The following is a 6,320-nucleotide window of genomic DNA, read 5'->3' as shown; positions in this document are numbered from 1 at the left end:
AAAGGAATTTCTTTGTACAAAGCCCCCCAAGAGGATCGAGTCCAGCTGTTCTCCCAGCACTGCCAAGGCCACTGCTAGCAAGGCCCTGTCCCCAAGTGCCACATCCACGTGTCTTTTAAATCTGTCCAGGGATGGGCACTCCACTACTGCCATGGGCAACCTGTTCCAATGCCAACACCTTTCCAGTGAGGAAATTTTCCATAATACCCACCCTGAGCCTCCCCTGGCCCAGCCTGAGGCCGTTCCCTCTCCTCCTGCCCCTGTTCCCTGGCAGCAGAGCCCGACCCCCCGGCTGTCCCCTCCTGGCAGGGACTTGTGCAGAGCCAGAAGGGCCCCCTGAGCCTCCTTTGCTCCAGCCTGAGCCCCTTCCCAGCTCCCTCAGCTGCTCCTCATGTGACTTGTGCTATAGACCCTTTCCCCGAAAGGCCTTTTCCTGCCTGAACAATTCACTGATTTCAGCAGGTGGCTGCCCTCAGGGCTTGCTTTCATTAGCCACAGCTTTTGTTACAATCCCATTGCTTTGATGCTTTGATGTGGCTCAGGCCTGGCACCAGGGGTGAATCCTATTTCCCTCAAGGGACAGTAGTAGTTTATGCAAGATTCATGTGCAGCAGAGACAAGGTGAGAGAATGTTGCTTATATCACAGCTTAGTTTCTGGTGGCTTTCCCAGAGGAGGACCAAGATGGAGTATCTGTGCATTCACTGGCATGGAGAACATTCAGTATTGCTGTGAGAAAATGCAGCTGAAGGAACATCCCCTGGATTTCCTCTCTGTGCCTGATTTCCTGGCTGGTTTTAGGAACAGGTAGTTTTTGCTAACGTGACTTTCCATTATAAAGTTTTCATTGCTTTGGGAAATATTAACTTTGCTCCGTAGACAGGTCCTACACTTACAGCTGGAATATCCTACAGATTCAGTTCCCAGTACTAATAGGGCTAAACCACAGCACCACCAGAGGCAAAAACTCTATTATTTGAAATGAAACTTCTTATAAATATCCAGCTATGAAGTAATTTTGTATCAGCTGCTCCTATATAAACTGGATAAGGCAAACTGTCCTATCCATCAACACTAAGGTTGCTGAGAAAAAATACTCTATATTCATTGTCTGCAAGTTTTGGATATCTCCCTTCCCATTAGACTTTGCCAGGAAACAATGTGGTTGCCACTCTGGAGAACTTTGCTGGTAGCAGCACCAGTATCAGCTTTGGGCTTCAGCCTCCTCATGTCCCTCCTGTCTCTGCCTCTGCAGGGGTGGGATGGACAGGCACCCACAGCAGCCAGAGCTGACACTATTGCTCAGACTGTCAGCTAAAAGCACCTTGAAACATTGCTGAAGTCAGAACCGTGTGGCTTTAGGGTTTTCTATTTTGTTTTATTCTAGCTGCAAATGCCTAGAGTACATTTGATGCAGGTCTGCAGTAGGAGCCAGGCCAGTTTTCCAACATCCTGCTGCATGTTGAACCCAGAAGGGGCTGAGAATAGCAAGGGCCACACATGGACATTGCTGGACACTTTCTCACTCATGCCAGCCACACCCTGGAAGCAAATGTAAGTGGGTGCCACCTGTATTTCCCACCCTTTGCTGCCCACTGTCCATTTCTGTCCTGCTGCTTGTAGCTGGTAGTGTGTGCAAGACTCTTTCTTGTGTTGCTCTTTTATTCTCTGGGTTTGTGTGCCAAGTGCTGATGTGTTTTGCCCAAGTCCTGGTGTCTGAAGCTCTGCTGTACCTGGTGGCATTCCCATGTCACTGGTGATGTACACAGCAACTGCCTTTGGTACAAAAATTGCTTCTCTCTGCATGAAACTGCAGTAAAACATGACACCTGAAAGTACTGTGGTCTGTGCAAAACAGAGGGCTAATGGAAAAGCATTCCCAAAACAGAGGGGCACAAAAGTTCATATCCAGGAAGAGGAACAATGATGGCTCTTGCTTCTATCGGCAATACATGATGGAAGTGTACAGAAAAAGGGTTAAGGGAAGCAGGCTGGATTCAGCAGGCTGGAAATGTAGGCAGGACATATGGGTGAAATGTCCTCCTGGTATTTTCTGTGAAAATCTCCTCGTTGCAACTCGGCCTCTCAAGAGAATGACTTCAGGGAAATGCTTGATTAACAGCTGCTGGTTTCCAGCACCACCTTTCACTTCTAGCGTGGGAGGCTCAAGTGTTTCTGGAGAAGACTGCAGAGTTTTCAGAAATTTAGTGTACTGGGACAGCAGAGACACAGAAGAGACTTGAAAAAGAATCCTTGATATATCTGGCCCCTTGGAAAGAACTTGTGGGAAAAGGAATCAGTAAGCCTGTATTGAAATAAACCCAGCATCTGGTACCAGCACACAGTGCTGTCAGGCACTTCTTTTGTCTTTTCAAGTTAAAATTTGAATGTCTGCAGTGACCTACAATGAATTTGCTGAAATGCATGACAGGAGAAATCTACAGTCAGCCACTGCTGGAGACAGGTGTAAGGTGAGTCACCAAAAGTCTGGTCAAAGCCTGTCATGGAATGGTCAGCTTACAGGTAGGGGGCAGACGTTATTTTTGATTTTTCTTTTAACTATATGTGAAATCTTAAAAATATGAACCTCCATTTTAACCTACAAAGAAAACAATTAAACTGTTATTAAAATATGCGAAATTTATAATTTAATTATACAATTACAATCTTATAGTCTAATAGCCCCACTGTATGTTGCATATTAATGAACAATTGCTTTCCTAAAGCTCACAGCAGAATCGTTTACTTGATGCTGGAGAATAAGTTAATTATGGACCTCCTCCTTTTGATTAATGGATTTAATAATCATGTTACAGTAGGATTAACTTATAGTTCATGTACTTATAGCACTAATGATGAGATTCATGAGAGCAGTGTCAGCACACTGGTCCCAGAAATGGCCTGTCTGGGGATCCCAGGACTGCCCCAGTCAGCACTTCTGGGAGGAACCAGCGTATGGCATCAGTCACCCCCATTTGCCACCTCAACAAAACTAAATACTGCTCTCAGGTGAGCTAAGCACTTCGACTGAAGCTCAGTTCTGGACACTGTGGGGGAAAAGTTCTCCTAGGAGATGGGTACAGTAGCAGGTAACGCACATACTCCCTGGACACAGGCACCTGTAGCCTGCTCTGGCCCAGTAAAACAGGCTGAACACTTGTTGGGGGTTAGGTGTCCTTTTTTTAGTTCTGGCTTGCCTGTGGAATTTTTACCCATTAGTTGCGGGGGGGACAACCTGACTGCGGGTACTTGGTGGGTGCTTGACAAAAGACAAAGAGTTCAGCTGGGCCCAGGGGGGAAGGGGGCAGGAAAAGGGGAGGCTGGGGACAGTTTGGCGGCTTCTTCAGCTTCGGGGAAAGACATTTTGGGTGCGGAGCAGTTGCGGTGGAGAGAAGGGGATTTCGCCATCACCCAGATGGAGCTGCTGCTTATTCTCCTTCTTCCCTCTTCATTGGTGGCCTCGCACCCCCTGCCCTGCCGGGACGTGTGGCAACCACCGCTGTGGAGCTGCTGATCCACCTCAGCCACCGGCCCAGGATCTCAGCTCATCCCTGCTGTTCCACCTCAGCCACCGGCCCAGGATCTCAGCTCATCCCTGCTGTTCCAGCCGACTGTTCCTCGGAGCCCTGCAGGAGCACTGGGACTGCCCGCCCAAGGAGTTTGTGGAAACAAAGCCTCTCCTCCATCCCATCTCAGCCGAGAAGGCTGTCAGGGGTCCCTGGTTCTGTTTTCTTGCTAATGCTGTAGTTATTGTTGTTTGTTTGCCTTGTTATAAATACTAGTAAAGAACTGTTATTCCTATCCCCAGATCTCTGCCTGAGAGCCCTTGATTTCAGAATTATAATAATTCGGAGGGAGGGGGTCTACATTCTTTCATTCATGGGGAGGCTCCAGCCCTCCCTAGCAGACACCTGTCTTCTATGAACCAAGACAACACTCCTTAATGCTTCTTTTGGGCACATGATACAAGTATAAAATTCCTTGGATAGAAACACACTGAGTCAGCCAAGATTTCCTGTTTCTTGAGGAACCTCAAGTATAGGTAGGTAGTACAGCTTAAGAGACAGAGCACTCTAGCTTCTAAACTTGACTCTGGGTGTTCAAGGAGAGGAGTCATTGCAGGACAGAGAAGGTAGAAGGAAAATGTGGAAGATTTTTGTGTTTCTGCTGTTATTCCTCACAGGACTCCTGTGCATGTCTAGGTAAGAACCAGGTCTGCAAGTCTGCCAGGAGCCTCATTGAGAAACCTTCACTTAATTAGATTCACACTGACATAAATAAAAACAGAATAAAGAGCCAAACCATTTTTTGTCTGAAGGAGCAGTACCTTAAAAATCACCAGCAACAGGATTTCAAATTGCATCAGCCACATACCTTACCTATTATCACACAAAGCAGAACAATGTAATACAAATCAGAAGCTGAGCATGACGGCCCTGGGCTGCTTTGCCATGTCCCATCATCCAAGCCGTGTTTCCACAGGAAGGTGGCAGAACTCCTTGCACTGATCATGCTGTGTGGAAATACTGGAGAAAAGCCAGGAAAAATGCTGCACAGCCAGCACGGCCCTTCCTGCTGAGACCAGGGCACGTGAATGCTGCTGCACCTCCCTGTTTCAGGACACGATTCTCCAAGGTGCCATTTCCCAGCTGATGGCAGCCGGCTCCCCATCCCCGCAGCCTCCTGCCCTCGCCCTGCAGGCAGCACCGGGGGCTGCCGGCTGGAAGAACAGGGCACGGTGTTCGGTCCTGCAGCTCCAGTGGTGACATTCAGCTGCTGCTACTTGTGTTTCCTTCTGGGAGATATTTATGGTTAACTCAAGGTTTGTGCTGAAAATCAACACTTTTCCTTACCAAAGCAAGCTTTGGGGATTAGAAACATCCTGAAATAATGCATATTTTATTCCTGAAGCAGATGGGACTATGCCCTTAATGTGCCTCTTCAAACCCAGCTGTGCATTCTGCTCTCCCTCCCTCACCCTCCTCTACTCTGACTGCCACAATCCACCCAGTGTGGGGAGTTCTCCTCAGCTTCTTACAGCTGGCTTGATAATGAAAGACATTCAGAGAGTTACCAGACCATTTCTCCCTGTCATACCACAGTGCCTTAACCTCAGCTTGTTCCAGGTGATCTCAGGAATCTGTGACCAAGTAACCCTCAGCTGAAGATCATCTGCCAGGTGGCAGCTGTTTAAACAAGAATACGGGCACTTCCAGTTCTTAATTTAGAGGCTGAACCCTCAAAAAATTCAGATTATATGAGTTAGGTAAATGCAAAAATATTTTCTAGGATACCTGTGATGGGTTTCCTCTGTGTCATCTCACATGAGGTTCTTCTTTGCAATACACTCGCTGTTTTACAGCCCTAAGATCCCAGATTTCCTGAGAAATGCCAGACACAGCTCAGCCTTCCTAGGGGTGGTGCTGGCCTGCAGCCCCTTCCTGCTTGAGTTCCACTTTGCACACGTGGCTTCACCCTATAAACATTCCTTTATTTCACATGACCCTCAGCCAATCCTTGTCCTATAGGTACTCATCCCCTATGGCTGTGCAGATAGATAATGAAATAGACTGTGATGAGTAGACCCTGTAATGCAAAACTAAATGTCCAATTAGGTCTTGATAAGAAATGTGAAATAAAACGTATCAAACAGATCAAAATAATAAATTTCCCATTAAATTAAGTGGTTACATTTTTTTCTGACTCTCCAAGTTAAAAGCATCACTTGCACACATAATTTACTTGTTTACAGTCTGATTCAGAGTTCAAAGAAAAAACTTGCACATACAGAATATGAATTATCCTAATGATCAGAGGAAAAAACCCCAGTGTCCTGCAGGTATCTCCAGGCTGACTTTGAGAAATGTTATCAGTATGTGCTGGGGAAAATTGCATTTTGTGCTGTTTGGGAGAAGGAAGTGATTTTGAAGCAGCCTGCTACTTAAAGGAAGAAGTAATCTCAAATGGTGCAGAAGGTCTGGAGCTGAATTTGGGAAAAAACATGTAGATGTTTGGATGAAAAGTAAATATACGACCTCAAAAGATTTGCCTTTGTGAATACAGCCAGAGGATGCTAGGCTGGTACAACAAAATGTGTCCTTCTCTGAGTTTATGCAAGCAGTTACACAGCATGAGCAAAAAAAAAATGAGGAAAAGCTGCTTGTAGAAGAATTTAGGAGAAGTAGGCACAAGCATGACTTCTCTTTAATTTCAGCTTGTTAACAGTGTCTTAGTTTTATGTGTTTATCTTCCAGCTGTGATGCACATAAGGTTATTTTAAGGTAACACCCAGAAACATTTGTTTTGTAGGCAATGGTGATC

The sequence above is a fragment of the Cyanistes caeruleus genome, chromosome 15 (genome assembly GCF_971803275.1).
Source record: "Cyanistes caeruleus chromosome 15, bCyaCae1.hap1.1, whole genome shotgun sequence".
NCBI classification, from domain to species: Eukaryota; Metazoa; Chordata; class Aves; order Passeriformes; family Paridae; genus Cyanistes; species Cyanistes caeruleus.
This window is presented reverse-complemented; position numbering follows the sequence as displayed.